This window comes from Ixodes scapularis, unplaced genomic scaffold, assembly GCF_016920785.2.
Source record: "Ixodes scapularis isolate PalLabHiFi unplaced genomic scaffold, ASM1692078v2 PGA_scaffold6__148_contigs__length_123643588, whole genome shotgun sequence".
Classification (NCBI taxonomy): Eukaryota; Metazoa; Arthropoda; class Arachnida; order Ixodida; family Ixodidae; genus Ixodes; species Ixodes scapularis.
This window is the reverse complement of record NW_024609881.1, coordinates 45,481,757-45,503,334: the sequence shown is the minus strand read 5'-3', so window position 1 is coordinate 45,503,334 and position 21,578 is coordinate 45,481,757. Positions and strand designations below refer to the sequence as shown.

Genomic DNA, 21,578 nt, shown 5'->3' with positions numbered 1-21,578 from the left:
CTGTCTCCTTTCCGATAGAGCGCGGTCGCGTGGCAAGCGGCGAACTACTGATTGGTTCACCCAGTCTGTAACCACGATAGAAAAAATAATTCAAGAAAGAACTTTAATTAATTATGTTTATACAACTTAAATTGGATTATTTTCTTGTAAATCATTGTAGCCATAAAATAGTCGTTTAATAAATATATGTATTTTTAAATTTGACTGATTGATTGATCAATCCGTTTGATAACTAAAACAATGCGGAAGAAAGAATTACTGTAAATTTAAGGTACAGTTTAATTAAAACAACTCTTATATTGAATACACACCGCCATAGTAGAAAAAAAAACAGTTTGATATTTTTAGATTTGTGAAAAGGCTTTATCTTCTCTTCTCCGTTCTGAAAAACAATTGGGTTGTGTCTGTGTTTATACAGCCTAGAACTTGGTCTGCCTCACAGGGGCGACGAGTCTCCCAGCTGTAGATGAGAAATTTAGCCAGTGCGGTACAGCCGCTAGCCTGGTGTCTTTTACGTGCATCAAGCAGTAGTGATACACGACCGCACGCCGGTACGATGCTCATCCAGATCGAAACGGGCAGGGGTGGGGCTCGAACCCAGGATCCCTGGGTTCTGCAGCGCGAGCTTTCGCTCCACGTGCTCCGAGCTGGTGTGCGCTAGACCACTCGGCCACCGATCCCCCCTTTCTCCGTTCTGATTTCCTTGCAATAAAGCGTTAGTTTTCTCTCTTTTTTTTTCTATTATTATTGTTTGATTGCAGTATGACGTGACGTAACTGACTGACAAAATGAATGGTAGAAAGGAAGCTCAACGTTCCGATTTGCTCAGAAGACTGCTGCTTTGTGCGCGTGTTCAAACGGATATAACTCTTTCTTGCTTGATGATTTATTGATTTCAATACGAAGCAACTACACACAGAGACCATCAAATGCTAAGCCAACGGTAATATAAAAAAAAAATCGGGATTACTTTTGCGGGAAAATTTTGATTTCAATCATCATTGTAAAAGCCGGTTTGATTTAAATCACGATTTAAATAATGATTTAACTCTTTTTTTTATTCTCTACCCTGGCTAAAACGGCAATATTATTGATAACGCAGCGAGCATGAAATGCACGGGGGCTTGCCATGCACTGCGTTAGGTTGCCTATCCATTCTTTTTATTATTTGGTTTCAAAGTAATCGGTGTTTTTCGGTGTTTACCGAAAACCACATGGAAGCGCAAGCCGAATCGTCTTTCGACGGATCGGTGGAAAGAAATAAGCCGCAAATATCTTATCGATCCCTTGGCGTTTACTTGGATCATTATATTACCGAAACCGTCGTGATTATTGATGCGTGAGTTGTTCGAAATGTCGACACCGGTCAACGCTACCTTTTCGCATATACGTGATTAGAAAGACTTACTGAGCAGTCAAGATGTGGCTCGTAACGTTATAGCAGGGAACATTTACTCCTCGGAGAAATGTGTTGAATTAGGAGCACCGCAGTGAACTGCGCTGGGCCCGCTACTATGTTTAATTTACGTAAACGACCTCCGAGACCTCCTTAACTCAACTGTTAGGCTATGCATGACTTGCATTGGGATCACGTCAGCCGCCATTGCTCCGCACCATGTTCCTGTGCCCGTGCGTTATGCAGCATACATTTGGTATCATCGAATCTGTTCTTCTCCGCAAGGCTTGGCAAGAAAAGAGAAAACCATTTTTGCGAAATGTATGCTGCGGAATTGGTACGGGCACATGAGCATGGCGCGGAGCAATGGCGGCTGTAATGGTGCCATATGACGTTGCATGCGATGTGAGTACTAGAAAATTAACATGTGTATCCGACTGTGCCCTTCGGCAAACTGTTTCATTCTGAATCGTGGTATCCGAAATGGTAGATGCAAATCAACGTTAGCAAAACCAAATTCCTTAACTTAAATACAAAAAGCGCCACCCAGATTGATTATTCACATTCTAATATACAAATTGAAGTTTCGCTACAACGTGCAGACACCTCGGCATCAACTGTAATTCCATCTTGTTATAAGAACCTCAAATCAGTCGCCTCTCAACGAGGTCTAACCGGAATTTTCAAAATTTAGGGCGACACCGGTTGTTGATTTGTATAAACAAGCCGTATTCAGAAAAATATAAAAGGAGCAGTTACCATAATAATATATCATTTCTTAATATGTTATCGCTTGTTCCAAATCCCGTGTTTTACCATATGCGTTGCACAGAGTATTGGAGAGTGCCGCATCCGAGAACTAATTACGGATTGCAAATGCTTCGGCATAACGACTCATCAAACGGAATATTTGCATAGAAAATATGTCAAAAAATCAAATAAAACAAGAACATATTCTAGAAAATTAGAGTGAAAATCCTTGATTTTATCGATTCCATTGTTTATTATACGTATGTATATCTCATTTTTGCGTTCTATTTGTTATTCTCTTCATGCTATATGATTTTTACTTGTGTGTGGGTTGTGAATTCTGTCAAAGTCTGTATGGGAGCCAGGAACGTTTCAAGCTACATCGAGTACCTCTTCGTCATGTTTCCCTCTCCGTGAATCGGAGTAAATAAAATTGAATTGAAGTTCAAGATTTCTAAAGCGTCATCTCCATCAGGTCATTCAGCAAACTAAACACATCGCATATAGTACTCTCATCCTTCATCAGCTCGAATACGCCTCACTTGTCTGGAACCTCCATCAGTTATAGCAAAGTTGGAGACGGGTTAAGAGTTCAAGGGAAACTCCTCCCACCCCTTTTTACTTCAGCAGAGCGAACGCCGGAAAGGATGTCGCCTCCTCTCCAGCGTTCTCTCTGCTCAAGTGGAAAGGGGTGGGCAGAGCATCCCCTCAACTCGTTGGCATGTTACCGAGTATAAAGAGAAAACTAGAAGCTGTCCTAAACCGGGCCACTAGCTCCATCCTTCGTAATTACGAGCCTATATACTATCACAGCACTGAATGTTGAACTAACCCTCCCTCTCTTGAAACACCGAAGAAATATATATATATATATATATATATATATATATATATATATATATATATATATATCACGTGTCAGACACCTATACGCATAACATATTACTACTTTCCTTTAAAAAAAAATTCATACTGCCCGTCCTTTTTTATATCTCCCCTCGCACATATCAGTCAGTCAGAGCTCAACTGATTATGCCTAATTCAAGTACGTATTATCTTTTAGAGTTTTCTGGCATCTCTGACTGGAATCGTACATTTACCCGAGCACTTTGGTCGCATGCCACAACTTTGTACTTTCCAATCTGACATTTCCACTGTCCACGCCATTTAACATCACGTTTGTCCGTGGTAAAAGTATTTATTCTATATTATCTCAATTTATTGTTCAATCCCCCCCTCCCTGCATGTAAAGGCATTTAGGGACAAATTAATTAAATTGTATTAAATTAAACTTACACGGCTGCAAATTTGTGTCGCTTTTGTGCGCCGCTGCCTGCTTATTTTACTCGTTTTTCTTTCACACGTTTGAGACGCGCCCTAGAATAAACACCGATAAACGCCGATCTTTTCTGATTTCTTCGTGATGCGCCCCGTAAATTTTGGCAATACGTTATATCCCATCCTCAAAAAAAAAAAAAAAAAAAAAAAAAAAAAAAACAGCACGTGGGTGAAGAGAGGGCCTATCCAGGAGACTGCTGAATATTATAATTCATTTTTTTTTCGTCTGTGTTTACGCGTGACAACGGAATTTTGCAATCCTTTAATGGTTTCCCAAATAACCCTCCCATTGAAGGTTTGGAAATAAGTGAGCAAGGCGTCTGTAAACTCTGACTGATATAATAATGACACGAAGAAAAATTCAGGGCCAGAAAAAATTCCCAATGAGTTTTTAAAACGTTATGCAGAGTGGGTATCTAAATATCTTACCATAATATTTCAGTCATCTCTAAATGCCGGCACTTTTCTCAGCGCACGTAAACGAGCGAAGATAATACCAATTCATAAAAGTGGCAGTGTTTCAGACGTCACCAATTATCGACCAATTTGCATTAAAAGTTCCCGTTCCAAAAGTTTTGAGCATATCTGTGTCTAAACATATGTTAGCATATCTTGACGATTATGCTGTCTTATCACAATATCAGCATGGCTTCCGCAGGGGGCTTTCCACAACAGCACAATAGGTGACCGGCGTTTGAGCCGGAAGTTTCGTCATCTGAGACGAAGCGTCACGTGAATTCACGCTTCCGGTTCGTCCGGTGCCGGTTGCGGTTCGTCCAGCTGCATCGAGAGCCCTTCTAGGCGTGGTGGCCGTGCTGTATTTGCGGTGTGCCCCGCGGTACGTTGTTCTTACGCGAACCATGAAGGGCACAAGATGTTCCGGTTCCCGTAGAACGAAGAACAGAAACAGCGATGGGACGTCAAGGGTGTTAATAACCCGTGACAGTCAAGCGTCGTTGTCCGTTTTTGAGCGGCCCATTTTGGTACAGGTCACCTCAACGTGCTCTGTCTTTCTTCAGGATGGAGCCGCGTGAAATGACGATTTAGAACAGAGACTCTTGGGGGTCTATGTTGCGCTTTTTGCACTCCCAGGGGACTAGGGAGAGGGAAGTGACGTCAACGACACAGCAAACGCAGATTGGGTGTTGATTTCGTTTTCTTCTGTCAACATCCAATCTACATTTGCTGAGTCGTTGACGTCACTTCCCTCTTCCAAGTCTCCTGGGAGTGCAAAAAGCGCAACATAGCACCCCTGAGTGACACCCAGAAAAAAGTATTGGTTAATCTGCGAAGGTGTGAGCACGGCTTGTAGTACAAGGCATCCGCGAGAACGCGGGATACGATTTCGCAGACGTTATATTGCTTGCGATCTCCGTAGGCAATCAGTTCATCGCGCGACGTTTCGTCGACAAAATGTTTCATTGACAGCGGTGTCGCTGTGATGTATCCCCGTGCATGGGCTCTCGAGATTTATAGCTTGATCCATTGGCGTAGACTACGGGGGGGAATCGGGGCTCGTGCCCCCCCTGGTGAGATCCGGAAAAGGGGGGGGGGGGGGGGGGGGGGGGCAGAGCACCCTCCCCCTAGGCTTGGGCCGTGATCCTTGCCGAGACGCTGTTTACGTGCCATGTATTGAGCATCTAGTAGTGGCATGTAAACAAAATAACGACCACGTTGCCTTTATTGACAAAATACATGGGAAATGGAACCCAGCGTGCCTTCGTTAGCTTCAATCTCCAGTTCTGGCGAAAAAATAAAGCGTAGCACCCCCCCCCCCCCCCCCCCCGAAAACTTCTCAGCTTGCCCCCCCCCCCCCCCCCCCCCCCTTCCCCCCCGGGAAAATGGAAAGTCTACGCCACTGGCTTGATTGCTTTTCACAATGTGGATTAAGAGCCCTTATTGAAACTCGGCCGACGGATGTCAGCCACATAAACCTGATCCTCAGCTGGGTATAATATAAATGAACTTGACGGATAATAAAAAGGTCGTGCGACTCTGCGTAGCGCACTTCAAAATCGGTGCATGTTTGTACATGCTCTCTTACTTAACATCATAAAAAAAAAAAGTGCGGTGGTTGAGTATGGCACATGGGGGACAACCTAATTGAAGTACAAAAAACGCGCATGTGTTTAAAAGCAAGGGTTCTCGCGTAATCCGATGTCGTCCAAAGCAACTTTTGAACGGAAGCGTCTTTTCGGTCGCGCGATAAGCATGCCAAAGCTCCGATCGGGCATTTCAGCTGGCCGCGTCCCACGGCGTACACTCGCGCCTATTTCAGTAGGTGATGTGATCTAATGTAACCATCAAAACTAAGAGGCAGTAAAGAACGCTGTCTCAAAAGGAAAACGAAATAGCTAACCTAGCCTGCGTGTTCGTGCGAAGATCCTGAAAGCGCGGCGCCAGTGCAGCATGCCGCCCTCACTCCGCGCTTTCGTGGTCGTTCTCGGTGCTCCTGCGTGCCGATTCTTATACTTAACATATCCGTACATGTAACTTCAGACTCTCAGAAATTTGTAAGTCACCCAGCAGCAGAGGGAGGTGGCTCGAATTGATCGGGTTCAACACCCGCACACACTTCCACAGCCGTCATGGTGCTGCGTCGTCTGCTAGCTACGAACCGGAAGTGGATAATACCCAGGGTGCGTTGCGGCTGGTGCAAAACGCCGGTCACCTATTGGTTGAAACTGTACATGGTCTTGCGCACACGATAAATCACCGCGGTCAAACTGATATAGTATTCCTGGACTTCGCGAAAGCATTTGATAAGGTATCGCACTCAAAATTGTTACCTAAAATTGACGTCATTTTTCGAAATCCAAATGTGACGAAGTGGTTTTCTTCTAATCTTTCCTTTAGAGAGCAATACGTGGAGATGGGAGAGTATCGATCTAGCCTCTCATCAGTTTCGTCAGGAGTGCCACAGGGAAGTGTTTTGGGTCTCCTTTTATTTCTTTTTTTTTTTTAATTTTTATAAACGATTTGCCTAATGACATTACAGTACCTATACGACTCTTTGCAGACGACTGCGTGATACACAGTAAGATAAACACAGCGGAAGATCAAGTGGAGTTAAACAATAACTTACAAAAAAAAAATAAAACTGGTGTGAAACCTGGCAGATGGTGTTGAACCTGAAAAATCTGTTTTTATGACAAAAACTAGAAAGAAAAATGTTTTAAATTATGACTGCAGCATAGATAATCAAAAATTGTCTAGAGTCATGGAGTATAAGTATTTAGGTTTGACATTTACCTCTGATCTACGATGGAATAGACACACTGATAATGTGTGCGTCAAAGACTCAAAGCTAATAGAGCACTATGGAGCTTCAGACGAAACCTTTCTAGTGCAACACCCGAAATAAAAGCTCTTTCATACTAGACCCTCATAAGACCTATCATCGAGTATGCAGAAATCGTGTGCGATCCACATACCTTGACAAGTTGTGCTAAATTGTACAAAATTCAGCGACTAGCCTTCAGATTCATATTTAACAAATATAGCCGTGCTTATTCTCCCACTGAACTATGTGAACTCGCGAAGCTCCAAACTTTTGAATCTAGAACAAAATATGACCGTATGATTGTTTTTTTTTTTTTTCAGATTATTCATAATCAAGTAAAAATAAATTATTCAGACTACTTCGAAATTCGCTCCAATGAATCATCAAGGCAACGCCTAACCATATACATTCCAAGTCCGTCTGTACTAAAAGATCGTTTCAAATTCAGTTTTTTTTTTTTTTTTCCTAGAGTCATAAACGAATGGAACATGCTACCGAATGCCACTGTTTCATCAGCGTCACTAAGTTCATTTCTTAAAAATATTGAAACGACTGTTTTATGTGCTACTCATTACATTTAATATATTTAACTACACTTAGTAACATATCAACTTCTGGACATGAGTTCCTATGATTCTTCCTGATCTTTGAGCGATGTACATTTAGAGTGTAATGTATATACTCGTTGTTCTTGTTTCTTTTCCGTATTATATTATATAATATTTGTTGTTACGGGAAAATGCTTATCGTGTACCAGAGACCTGTATGTGTTTGTTGTGTATTTTTATTTCATCCTGTAAGAACCCTGTGTGGGCTGACAGAATTAATAAATGAATGAAATTAATGAAAAGTCAATAAAGGCTTATTTACTGAGCAACTAGCTTCGAAAATGCAAGCACAAACCGAACTATGCTTCGTTTTCTGAAAACGACTTGTATGAAAATGTCGGTGGGCCTTTGGTTACACACGCTGCAAACGGATAGGTGCACATGCCAGTATCATACTTGGGTATACCAGGCACGTAGCGAGGGGGGGGGGGGGGGATTCGCCCCCCCCCCCCCCCCCCGAACTCTTACATTTTTCTGCGGCCTCCTCTCCCCCCTCCCCCTCATACCGCATTTTGTCATGGACGCCCCCCCCCCCCCCCCCCCCCCCCGAAACAAAGTCCTGGCTACGTGTTTGTTGGGTAGTAATATAAATATATGATTTAAATAATTTTGTTTTATTTCTAATTGTAATTTGTATGTGACTGAACGCAATCGTAGTTGTGATTTAACTATTTTCCGGACTCTGTAATATCAAAGAATGAATTACAACTACGACTACTTTTCGATGATTTTGTCATTACATCACGTTAATCACATTCGAACCAAGCTTAAAAGAGCAAATAATTTGTTGAACGAGTGTAGACATAATTTGCCGACTAACTTAGACGAAAAAAAGATTGCACAATGCATTTATATTACCCAGCTCAACATTTTGCCTTCCAATGTGGGGTACAAGAACTCACTATAATACCTTTCATACCCTGATGCTCACTCAAAAAGAGGGCAAGAGGGCCATACCTACAATCGCATAAGTTATATGGTACGCCCACATTAGCGCTTAATATACAGACTTTAAAATCCTAAAAATAAACATCCTTTATAAATACAGACTTTTATCGCTATATAAATAGGCCATTAAGACTAATCCTATAAATATACTTGATTTACTAAACCGAAGACACTCTCCACAGCAAGCCACCACATGACACACAGAGAGGTGGGACATTCCATTTTGTAGATCATTTTATGGGAATCATTTCATTGCGTATAACCTCCCGGTCTCACTAAGCGAACTAACAGGACATAACATAACACCAGAATTGATTTCCAATAAATCACGTGTAGTCGCATTTCTTCCAGTGCATGAATAACTATGATATTAGTATGTGCTTAATCGATACCTAAACCGCTTTCTTTTCTTTTTCGTTATCAAGTGTCATCCTTATTTCGACATTATGTAAACTCTTTGGTGCTTTTTTTTTTTGTATTTTTGAATTTTATTTCGAGTCTTTCGTGCTCTTACTTTGAGATCTTTTTAAGGTCTATTTTGTGTTCGTTTTTTAGTGCTTTATTGTGACTTCCAGACTCGCAATATTGGTGCATGATACACCACAAAAATACACTAGTATTTTTGCTGTCTAATATGTTTATTGTTGTAATTGACCGCTTATGTGGATTAAGAAGTGGTAGCTCCTTCCTTCTCTTCCCCTATGCACGTTTGCAAGTCCGGCCTCAGGGCACCGCCATCTTGTTCATTGGGGTGCGCGTCATAATCTGATTATGGCCGCGCCCAAGTACACCCCAATTGAGCAAGATGGCGGCCCCTTAGGCCGGACTTGAACACGTGTATAGCAGAGAGACCGCTGGAAAAAAGGCGACCTCCTCTCCAGCGTTCGCTCTGCTAAGGCGGAGAGAGGTGGGGGGAGCTTCCACTTTGCTGTCACCGACTATAGTTGTGCTTTAGAGGAGGGGTTGTGCTTTTATAAAAGTTAAAGATATGAAAGTATACATTTCAGGGGGGGGCTGAAATTTTTCTTATTTCCAACGAACTTCAGGAGTATATTATTTCAAAGTACCGACGTTTATTGAAGCAACACGTATTTGCAAGATTTGTCGTAGGACAGTGAGTCATTCCAATCGCAAGCGCGACAATGCCAAATGCCGCTGCAAAAATGTCTTTCAAGACCGGCGATTACTTTCTTCTTTTTTTTTTTTCATTTAGTTTTTTTTTTTTTTTTTTTTTTGCATTGTTTATTTTTCTTTTAATCGTGAAAAATTGGGAACACAGTAGAATTAAACTCCGATAATTTTGAATAATTGGGTCAAGTAGAAATAAACTGCGATAAACCCCGAATTTTCATCGAAAGACAAACCGCCGAAAAACACCCTCCAAATTTTATCCCCCCCCCCCCCCCCACCCACAAAAAAAAAAGAAAAAAAACTACGAGAACACGGAACCCTGTAATATATATAGACCGTTCCATTAGGGTCATAGCAGAGAGGGTAAAAAAGAAAGAAATGCACTCCCCCTTTCACCCCGCATGCCGTCCGCTCCGCCGAGTGGCCTGTAGCTAGCGTCCGGCTGGCGTGCAAACTCTGTTTAAAATCGCGTCATTTTGGAACTTTCAAGCGCAGGTGCGCAGATTTTGGTATGCCAGTTGTCGTGTAATACTATGCCAGATAAAAAGACTCACAGGGTCCAATTGCGCTGTTACCTGCGTGCAAATAAAAAAAAATAGGGAAAACTGTGTCAGATTGGCCGCTCTCTTTGACGAAAAGTAAATCCGGTTGCTGTACCTTTTTTACTATACAAAGTTTGTACTGGTGTAGGCCTTTAGCGACCATGAGTAGAAGTCTGAAATAATAAATAAAACGTGCTCTCCTGCCGCAATACACGCAGTAGCTGAGGGTGGTACTGCCGGCTGACTCAACTACTATTTAAGTAACGAAAAAAAGATATGCTAGTTGATCATTTATCAAAATAGAACAACAGAGAGCTATAGGCTGATTTTCGAGTAGCCACAACTATTCTAAGGACGCGAACTACTTCACAGCGGCAGCCACGAGCGAGAGTTCGATGTTCCGTACAGCCCGTCGATACAGCCCAAAGATGGAAAACGGCAACCTCCCGGTTTGTCGTCTGCTAGCGGAGTCGGGCGCGTGCCCTCTCTCTCGTTTTACCCCGCCGAACCCGCTGAACTTCCCGGATGTGTGGAGAGGGCGCTGCAGTCGAACAAAATGGTGCCGCCCAGAGAGCGCTAAATGGAATGGTCTATACTAGGCCTGCACTTATGTGTTATATTTATATGGTACATGCTCGCGTTGCCTCATCCGACTAGCTGTATGCGGGGCAGAGATGTTGTCAAGTCGCTACGGTGACTTTTTTTCAGAGTTGGGGAGTACTTTATGTACCTAATGTACTACTAAAGTAAGCCTAAAAAACTTGTCCTTTATTTGAAGCATAGAGTTATTATAATGTACGCTAGAGGTTCAACTGGCGCTAGTGTCTATGCGACTTCCGGGAGGCAAATTGAAGCAGACAGCAACCAGTCTACTTTTGCGGAGCTCTTGTGCATTCCTATGGGAAAACGCGCTTGAATTTTGTCTCTTCGCCGGGAAATAACATAAATAACTTTTATTACTTCGGTTGTACCGGGTAGTATGTACCTTTACTAATATTGTAAAAGTGTAATTGCTTTAGTTACAGCATTTTTCTTTACCACTGAACGATGTTAAACGTCGCTGTATTTCAGGCCCAAATCTCTGTACCATGGCAGGTATGTAAAAACGAGCGACGATTCTGAGCTAAATAACGATCGAAACGAATGTAGAGTGTGTTCAAGGTTCGCTAGCATTCCGGATGCGCTTATATATTGCTAATATGCCCGTCCTGTCACTCTATGAATATGACTCCGTCGTGCATCTTTACGATCGGTTAAAGACCATTCGAATGTAAAAAAATAAAGTACGTGGGCTACGAAAGGTGTGTCTTTTTATTATTTCCTATCTCAGGCAGTTTTTATCGGGCACCTGTTCCCTCTCCCTACTTGTAAAGATTTGAAGCGTGCGGTTGATGATTTGAACCCATAACGATGCATCTTCGCACATTATCACGAGCATAGAGAATAATGTAATACTTATTTATTGCAAATCGGACTATATTGCGTGGCTTGCAATTTATTTTTGTCGCCTGCATATGCACGCGGAGTTACTTATCCAGTGGTACTGGGTAGTTTTTGCCGTCTCTCATGGTTTTCCTCCCTAATTGTAAAGATTTGGAGCGTGTTGTTGATGATTTGAACCCAGGACATGCATCTTCGCACATATTCACGGGCAGAAAAAACAAAGCAGTACTTATTTATTGTAAATCGGACTATATTACGTGGCTTTAAATTTATTTTGATCGCCTGCATGCTCAAGGAGTTACTTATCTAGTGTTACTACGCAGTTTTTGCCGTCCCTCTTGGTTTTCCACATGTCCTTCGTTCGTTTGACACGTATATCCCCCATGGTGGAAAGCGCCGACGCCGTGTTCGCGCTAACAGTGTCCGACAGTGCACACAAATGCATGTACGAAACGGTTTTAGCACCGTTTTTCATGCCACGAATTTCAAATAAAAACGCCGTAACTGACCAATTATTTTGTCTGCGTGACTGAGGAATGTTCCAATGTGCCTAGTACGTACGAAATATTCATGATATTTGCTCTTGTAATCGAGCGCAGAGAGAAAATGTACCCGCTTTTTTCCATAGAAAAGCATTGCCGGAAGTCAATTTCCGACTGGTTGCTGTCTGCTTCAATTTGCAGCAGCACACTAGCGCCAGTTGAACCTCTAGCGTGCATTATAATAACTCTATGATTTGAAGTACGTTTTCTGAGTATGTACCTGTACATTACTTTTTGTTTCGGTACTTTCCGAGGAAAGTACAATTTCCGACTTCAAAATACAGACGCAAAATTTAAAAATACATTTATGGGTGGTTTCATCTCAAATCATGCAAGAAAAAATGTTGGTTCTTCAAAAAATTCTGAAAAAAATATATGTTGTGGGCTAATTCTTCATTAGAACGAAATGGGAAGCGGTTTTGAAGAAAAAAATTTTGTTCTCGAGTTATTATACTTCATTTGGCCGAAAGCGGATTCTGAGATTTTGCCGATTGTCAGAGGTCGCATGTTTGAGATTCTCTCTACGCTCATATATGCGCCGCACAGTTATGAAACGTTTTTTACTTGTTTTATACTTTGGGTACAATTTTTTAATTACAATTGAAAAAAAATATTTTTAATATTTCGTAAAATAAAAATGGTCAAACCTAGTCCCTTTGACAAATATTTGCCGAACTTGAGTGATTATAACTTTCGTTTTGTTCAACGTTTTGGCATAAGCAGCACATCAAACAAAAGCTTAAGATATTACCTATTTCGGAAAAATATAATCGGTATTGTCAATCAGGTGTAATACAGTGAAACAAACCTCTGAAGAAAAGAGGAATCGCTAAAAGTTCAATATTCAAAGTCAATTTTCTCAAAAAACCCATCTTTAATGTTTTTTTAATTTTTTGTACGAAAACCTCTTAACATAGTCTTGAAACGTTGATAAAAGTTAGAGTGGGTATTTTGTTTTTTGATGTAACGCCAAGCGTTTAAAAACATGATATTATAGGGTTTGCTATGCAATGACAATCTCGATCGTTACCGATTGTTTTGCGTGGTTATCTACTATTTGTTGAGATCTGACTTATTGTATTTGTTGACTGGAATTTCGCATATATTTAAGCAGAATTGATACATGAAAGGTACGTTTAATACAAGATATGCACATTTATTCTCACAATTCAACATTAAATACTTAAAACAATGTGAAACGCAATTTCTTAGCAAAAAATATTTCTGAAACTTGCCACAGCTGCATTCACAATTATATAGGTACAATATTTACAAGGTTTTGTAAAGACTGCTAGCATGACAAACAAAAAAAAATCCTGTCGAACCACTGACAGGTCGATCACGTCGATCTACAGAACGAAGAGAAGTAAAAGTTAACTAACATGGCCGCTTCTCCGCACGCGCTAAGGCGATTGACAATCGACTAGCTTTTTTTTTTCTAATCTTAATTTTTTTTTTTTCAAATAAGAACTTGTGCAGGTGAAATGAAAGTATGGACACTAACACGAACAATACAAAACCTTAAAAACGTTCATTGGGATCAGTCTGGTAACATGGCTATTTCACGGTTTTGCGTATTTTTCCATCGCCAAGTTAACAGACCCGCCTTCGTTCTGGACCTTGACCCAAAGATGGCATGTTTGAATGCCTTTCACGGGGCTTACGGCGTTCCAGTCTTTTTTTTTTTTTAAGTTACGGTAGTCTTTCAGGCAAGTTGCATCACATTTTAGAAGGACGATTCCAGGTACTTTCGCGGCAACCACCCGAAAAAAGTCCTCCGCACATCCGATTGTTTCCAGTTCCGATGATCTGAGATTGTGTAGGCACGCCTGGTGTTTGAGCACTGCACCCACGCCATCACATGCACTTTTGCCATGTCCTGTAGCGGAAAAAATCCACTTGGTCACTTCATTTCTTTTCGCCATCTCGTGCAGCTGGAACCTATTCTTAAAATGGCTTGCTGCTCCGTCGGATACGTAGATTAGTTCTAGAAACACGGGAATATTTTCTTCAAGCCACTCTTCAATTGCACTCAGGGCGAACAATGCGTGTGCTGCATCATGTACGATGTCGTCACTGATGACTCCAAAGCTGTAAGTCTTCTGCTGTGTTGTGGCAACGCAGGTGAAAATAGAAACCATTTGATTTTTCCAATGAAAACCTTGTACGGCTCGAGGAAGAACAACACTCCAGTTTTCTGCGAAATCAAAATGCAACACGGCAGTTCGCGGCTTGATTTGACTTTTTTCGACGCATATTGCAAGTCTCTGGGCTTGTCGGATGATCCAGTGGGGAATGTACTTCGTTGCCCATTTTCTTATTTCGTTAAGAAACGCGTTACCATCCAAATGTTTCTTAATCAATTCACCGGATTCCCATATTGCCAGCTCCACTTCGTCTTCTTCATTGATTGATAACGATTCTAGAGTTAAACCATCTTTTTTCGGACACGATTTACAGTTTAACAGAAGACACTCCTCCGATGGGTTTTCGCACAGGCAAAGTTTCTTGACGTGTTCTAGACTCAAATCTTTTCCGCCTGCGTTTGATAATGCCGCCAAACAAAGGGCGAAGTTCGCACAATAAATGCAAACGCACTCTTCGTGCACGGGACGTTTCATGACCCATTTTGGTCGCAGGGCGTAAAACTTTGTCAACCCAAGCTTAATTTCTGGATGAGATGTCTTCATTTTTTTGTACATCTCACGGACAGACATTGTTAAAAAAACGTTTTGCAACGAGGGTTTTTTGTCCGTCCGAGTACAGCGTCACAACATCTTTTGCATTGGGGCTTGCCCTTGTACAGTCTTTGTCATCGGACGTATAGTAACTCAGTGCGAGGGCCACATCATTTTTGTTTAAGGGATGGCCTTGATAGGCGTCGGCGATCGCCCACACACCATTTTCAGCTTTCAACTTTCTTGATCTGTCCAGAAGATAAGTTGTGACTTCGGGAATTAGAGACATAACTTTTTTCTTCGTCAAACCGGAGGGTAGCAGAGTCAGAATTCGGCACTTTTCTTGTATGGACGAGCTGTTCACGTAAGCGCACCGTATGTTGGATGCCCACTGAGAGCAGGACGAACAAGAATTCTGCAGGTCGGGGCTTTCTGTTGTGTGATAAACCTCACTAAGACGGCGGCCGATCTTCTTCGAGAAGTCTTTTGTTGCTTGCGTTAGCTTTCTTTCTACGTATTCATCTCGAAGATCTTTCTTCAGCGCGGACGGCAGTTTCAACGGTGTCACACTTACGTTCGCTGCGCTGATGACTTCCTTCACGTCTTCGATCATGGCTTGCTCCTCCTCAACTGCGGCGTCGCTCAGTGAAAGTCTCCTCTGCTCCTTGACGAAGTCTTGCAGGTCGCGCTTGAACATTGCAAAGCAGTTCTTGCAGATGCTGTCGTCCCCGTTGACAGATGCCGCTTGTTCAGCTGGAAGTAGCTGCTTTAGCAATTCAAAGTCCAGATCAGACACTTTGCGAAAATTGCGCTGGTATTCAATTTTACTTTTGTGCCTTCTGGCATAATCAGGGCAAAACAGTCTACATTTGCTAAAGGTGCCTGCCATCGTCCCTTCTTCGGTGCCAGAAATGACCAGCTCAGCTCCTGCGTGACTGAGCTTTGAGAAAAGGAAAAAGGCGGTATGTTTTTGGCTCTGAGCTGCCAGAAGGCCACCGCCAGCATAACCAGCTCAGCATATGGAGAGATATAATGCTTTGAGGAGAGAGAAAACCAAGTAATGTTCTTCGGTCCAGAATGGCCACAAGGTCACCACCGGTTGGGAGATAAGAGGGAGAAAAGGGATAAGGAGGCAAAATGAGAAGCCGCTGCAACCCCAGCGGGTAGGCCCGCCATTAGAGGATTATAAGTGTTTTAACTTCACCGGCTCGACGGACCAGTCAACTCTTATTTGGTCAGTCTACAACACCGCCACTCTCCCTCTCCGTGTGTTTGCTTTAGCTGTCAGCCACCTCTCAGCGGCTCGCAGCTGTTGCGACATGAGAAAGGAACTTTGCTTGTGCAGTGTCCACGGGGGGCTGTCGGTGGCCCAGGCATCGGCCAGCAAATGACCTTGCCAAAGGGACAGCGGGATAATACCGTCGCGCAGAACAAAGTGAATGTAAAGGCCTACCCATATACATCGGATTTTACGCAAATGTCAAGGTCTAGCGGCGCTAGTCTACGAAAACGGAAGGTCGCCGATGCGCGCTCAAAGGCGTCGACCTCGAAGCGTCGCCAGACTGAGGCGTTGTGAACCCCGCTAGACGCTACGAATACGTTGGCTATACTCCGTTCACCCGTAAGCTGACAGTGCGGTGGAAGCTGCATGCTTGTTGGGGCAGTCAACTGTCGGCCTTGCACCGCCTGATGATCCCCTCCTCCATGTACTCACGCGCCGAGCGCGAGGTCAAGCGATATGAGGCATGCCATTAATTGGTCCGGCGAACACATAGCTTCCGCCGCACTGTCGGCTTAGGCCGATGCCCTCCAGAGAAAAGGGGAAGAAGGAGCTCCCCTCTTATCAAAATTCTCCTTTTTGCATCGCGGATAAGCACAGGCGTCGCTATTCTCCCCCCAGAAGATTATAGAAGATTAACCTGTCACTCAAAATTCTCAAAAAAGCAGCTTCCCTCTCCTCCTTTTACTTGGTGTTCAAAAGTATGCGATGTGACGTCAGTGCAAGGAGCCCATAGACGCACGTGAATCCGTTGAGGATAGGATGCATGTGTGTGAAGGCTTTAAGCCGTTTCTCTTCCTGATAATGCAGACTCTTTTGGTGTCATGTAATCGCAAACATAATCATCACTCGAATTCTTATAATCAACATGAAACCTCACTACTTAAAAACAACCCAATTAGATTACTACTACTTAAATAGTGATGCTTATAACGAGGTGAAATATAAAGATAGCTTGGAAATGCTTTTTTTTTTTTTGTCTAGATATGTGGAGACGTGCACAATAAGGTTGCCGAAACACGCGGGACGCGTATGTTGTGTTTAGTTTACCAAGTTATGTTCTGCGTGACACACATAGACACAACACACTGCTTACGTGTCCTTTCTGCTACGAAGACGTAAATACAATAGGTCAGATGTCATCAAATATTATATAGCCGTGTAAAACAATCAGTAACGTTCCAGATTGTCAAGCATAGCAGAGTGGGAAATATTATGTTTTTAAACGCATGGCGTTGCATCAAAAAATAAAATACCCACTCTAATTTTTATCAACGTTTCAAGACTATGTTAAGAGGTTTCCGTACAAAAAATTAAAAAAAAAATAAAGATGGGTTTTTTGAGAAAATTGACTTTGAATATTGTACTTTTAGCGATTCCTCTTTTCTTCAGAGGTTTGTTTCACTGTATTACACCTGATTGACAATACCGATTATATTTTTCCGAAATAGGTAATATCTTAAGCTTTCGTTTGATGTGCTGCTTATGCCAAAACGTTGAACAAAACGAAAGTTATAATCACTGAAGTTCGGCAAATATTTGTCAAAGGGACTAGGTTTGACCATTTTTATTTTACGAAATATTAAAAAAATATTTTTTTTAGTTGTAATTAAGAAATTGTACCTAAAGTGTAAAACAAGTAAAAAAAGTTTGATAACTGTGCGGCCCATATATGAGCGTAGAGGGAATCTCGACAATGCGACCTTTGACAATCGGCAAAATCTTAGAATCCGCTTTCGGCCAAATGAAATATAATAACTCGAGAACAAATTTTTTTTCTTCAAAACCGCTTCCCATTTCGTTCTAATGAAGAATTAGCCCACAACATATATTTTTTCCAGAATTTTTTGAAGACCCAACATTTTTTCTTGCATGATTTGAGATGAAACCACCCTTATATAGAAAAACAAATTGCGTATTGTTATGCAGAAACGCGCCGTCGTCTTTCGAGACGTCAACTGGTCGTTTCTCTGAGTGAAGTGTAGAAGTACAGTATTTTATAACTTATAAGTTGTGTTAAACATCTCGTCAGCCAGAGTAAAGCAACTACTTCGTTTTCGCTTGACTTTATTCGATATTCGCAGTCATTTCTGAAAAAAACTGATAAGCCCCCAATTACCTCATGAGCAATGCGCCCCAGTATCAAAAAATAAAACTCTATAAGAGAATGAAAGGGCATCATGAAAGATTGTGTTAAAAAGTACTTGTACTTTTTAACACTATTATTATTATTATTATTATTATTATTATTATTATTATTATTATTATTATTATTATTTCAGTGTGTGCATTAATCCCTGCGCTCATGCGTGAATTTCAATCTATTTTAAACATTCATTTATTTTTCTAACATATTGTGGATCCCGTGCGCCATAAAACAAGGCGAAAGAGGCCGCGCACGGGCGTAGAAATTGACATTTATTTATTTATTTATTTATTTATTTATTTATTTATTGTTTTTTCTTCGGGACACATAATTTATGGCAGAGCTGGCGCAAGACGATACATTAAACAAATGGGTTGTGAATGTCCACCACTGCCATAAATTTTCACACTTATCGTTGTACAACAAAAGACTGTGCCAAAAAAAAGAAAAAAAAAACATTTCGCGCAAAAAGTCAAAGAAAAAACATTTGTAGTTACCGTGGAAAATGGGGTCCTTGGTTCCTTGACGATATTTGCGTCGAAAATAGAAACACGGAACTAATGTCATTTCGGAGGATGTCGAGCATTAAAGGAATCCGTTGTCCCCACAAGACAAATAAAAGCGCCAAACAGCATCGCTGCTCCAGTCATCTTGCAGGATAAGAACGACAGGGAGATCTTCAGTTTTTCCGCCTCACGCGAGAGCCTCGATGGCGCCGATGCGTTGCCCTCGATATCGCATCCGCGTCTCATGAATCACGAGTTTCCGACATGACGTGCAGCAAATACACCGCCTGCTGCAGGCAGTGTATGTATCTAAAGAAAGAAACCGTGCCGTTTCATGCCAGTTTCGCCGGCATTCAAACCATTTCTTATCAATACGGCACACTCTGATCACAAACGTGTCCTTCTTTCCGCATGTTTGAGAGCTTTGTGGGCATAAAGAAAAACGTCGTCAACAGCGCGAAAGAAAAATGCTCGCAACCAGTGATTGTCTTTTGTTCGTCGAATGCGATCGAACGAGCAAAATACGAATCGCAATGCCGAACGCCTCCTCAGGTTTCTGTGCCATCTTGAAAATCGAGGTTTCCAGTTGCAGTCGTGGCCGAGTGGTTAAGGCGATGGACTCGAAATCCATTGGGGTTTCCCCGCACAGGTTCGAATCCTGTCGGCTGCGTATCTTTTTTTTTTTTGTTTTTTGCTTTTGTTTTTTTGTTTTTTGTTCACAAACATCTTCTATTATTTTTATATTGTTTTCTGACTACTTTCTCATTTGATTTCACACGTTTTCCGCCTTTTCTCAAAACAGACCAGCACTCTCCTTCAAGGTGATCAAATCAACGTTTGAGATTTCGGCTTTCGCTTGGCAGTAGGGAGGATGCTTATGAAAATAAGAACTTACCAGATGATGTGCATGAGTATGTGAGCCCATCAATCTACTAAGTAAATGTTTATTTTTCAAATAATAAAAGAAAAATCATTTTCAGCTCCGCAGAGTTTTTCAAGTTGTATGTCGAACATTTGACTCTATTTCCCAATGGGACCAGATGTTTGCATATCTATTCGTTCGCAGCTCTGGTATTTGTTCCCGCTGAGCTTTGACGAACACCGACGAACTTCGGGTTCTTGAGATAAAACAGTATAATCTCAAAGGCACTGCTCTCCGATTACAGAAGTAGAAACGTGATTCTTCCAGTCTGCTATGTGTTGCGACGTGAGCCGTCGTACGTTCGTTTGCTATCTCTTCTGTCTTATTTTCAGTTTGACCATTTCCTTCTAGCAAAGATTTAAAAAAAAAATAAAACCTTTTAGTGGTGGTGAAAGAATTGGCTGGTAACTAGCGCCACCTATCTCCAGAATGGGAAACTAGAAGCAACCCTGGCAACAGCGTTGCTTATAGGAATGCAGCAAAAAGGTTTTGGGAGCACATTAAAGTGCAGGGGGAAAAGACAAAAGGTTTCCAACACTTAGTGACCGCACAGGAGGGGAGAAGGGTAGAGGGGAAAGAGGCATGGGAATATATTAGGCAGGCAATCGAAGAGGCTTTCTCCCAGCTTGAACAGTGTGGGACAGTGGATAGAACTGACAGTGGCAGTGTGGAGGAGCAGCAGAATTGTGTAGCAATGGAGACGGCCACAAGAAAACGGGACGAGTCAGAAATGAAGGTTTCAGCCGGTACACTGACAGGCCCAGACGACATACTTAGAGAACTCATAAAAACACTAGGAAAAACAAGCGAATTAAAGTTACTGCATGTTAATCACCAAATAATTATGAGAGGAGAGGCACCCAGTGATTGGAAACTAAGTAAAATCAGACTAATATATAAAATCACAGGAAACAAAGACAACATTGAGTCATATCGCCCAATATCGGTAACTTCAGTTCTGTACAGATTAGCCATGCAGATAGTAAAGCGGAGAATGGAGGAACGGGCAGAAGTTATGCAGATGCTGGATGAGCTCCAAAATAGATCCCGAAGAGATAGAAGACTGGAAAATAACTGATTCGTCACCAGATAATGTATAGAAATAGCAATTCTGATACCAAGGGAGCGCACGATAATGTGAGCCAGGAAAAACTCGGGGGTCAGCTGAATTAGTGTAGTTTAGATGCAAATTTGGTTAGGTTTCTTCAGCAGGTGTACACAGACAATAAGGTAGTTATATATGGGAAGCAGAAACTACACAAACTGCAGCAATAGAAGAGGGCTCAAGTAGGGCTGTCCACTGTCACCTCTACTTTTCATGATATATCTCTGTGAAATGGAAAAGAAATTAGAGCAGAGAAACTTAGGTTTTGATGTGAGTTATATGGAAGGAGGGAGAAATGTAATACAGGTAATATCAGGACTGATGAAGCAGACGACATAGTACTTATGGTAGACAACCAGGACACATTACAGGAACTAGCTGGAATACGTGGAGAAGAAGGGGACACCTTGAATATGAGTTGTAGCAATGACAAGTCCGTAGTAATGGTGTTTGACAAAAAGAGAGAACCCTGAAGCCATGTAATAAGCCATGTAGGAAAATACAAATACCTGGGAATCTGGATCACTGAGGGTAGGAAATATCTAGAAGAACATGAGGAGAATATAATTAAAAAAGGGAAAGGAAATGCATATATTATGGAGCTCAAGGCACTATGGAACTATAATCGATATGAAGTGGTCGGAGGTCCATGGAAAGGAGTGATAGTACCAAGACTGTCGTTTGGCAATGGGGTACTGTGCATGAATTCAGAGGTTCAATTAGGATTAGAGACTCGGCAAAGAAGCGTAGGCAGATGGGCACTGGGAGCACATGGAAAGACACCGAATGTGGGAGTACAGGGGGACATGGGAGGGTCGCCTTTTGAGAGCAGGGGGGCGATTATTAAGTTGAAAATCGAACAAAGGTTGACTGAAATGGATGATACGCGGTGGGCACAGGAGGTATTCGAGTATTTATACATGAAAAGTTTAAACACAAAATGTACAAACCGAACCCGAAA

At 41.9% G+C, this 21,578-nt stretch overlaps 1 non-coding gene across 1 annotated transcript; it reads left to right on the top strand.

Annotated features, from left to right (window-relative positions):
* The first annotated feature begins 19,178 nt into the window (after window positions 1-19,178).
* On the top strand, window positions 19,179-19,260 carry Trnas-cga. The gene has a single exon. It is a non-coding gene; the product is annotated as a tRNA-Ser (tRNA).
* Window positions 19,261-21,578: the final 2,318 nt, after the last annotated feature.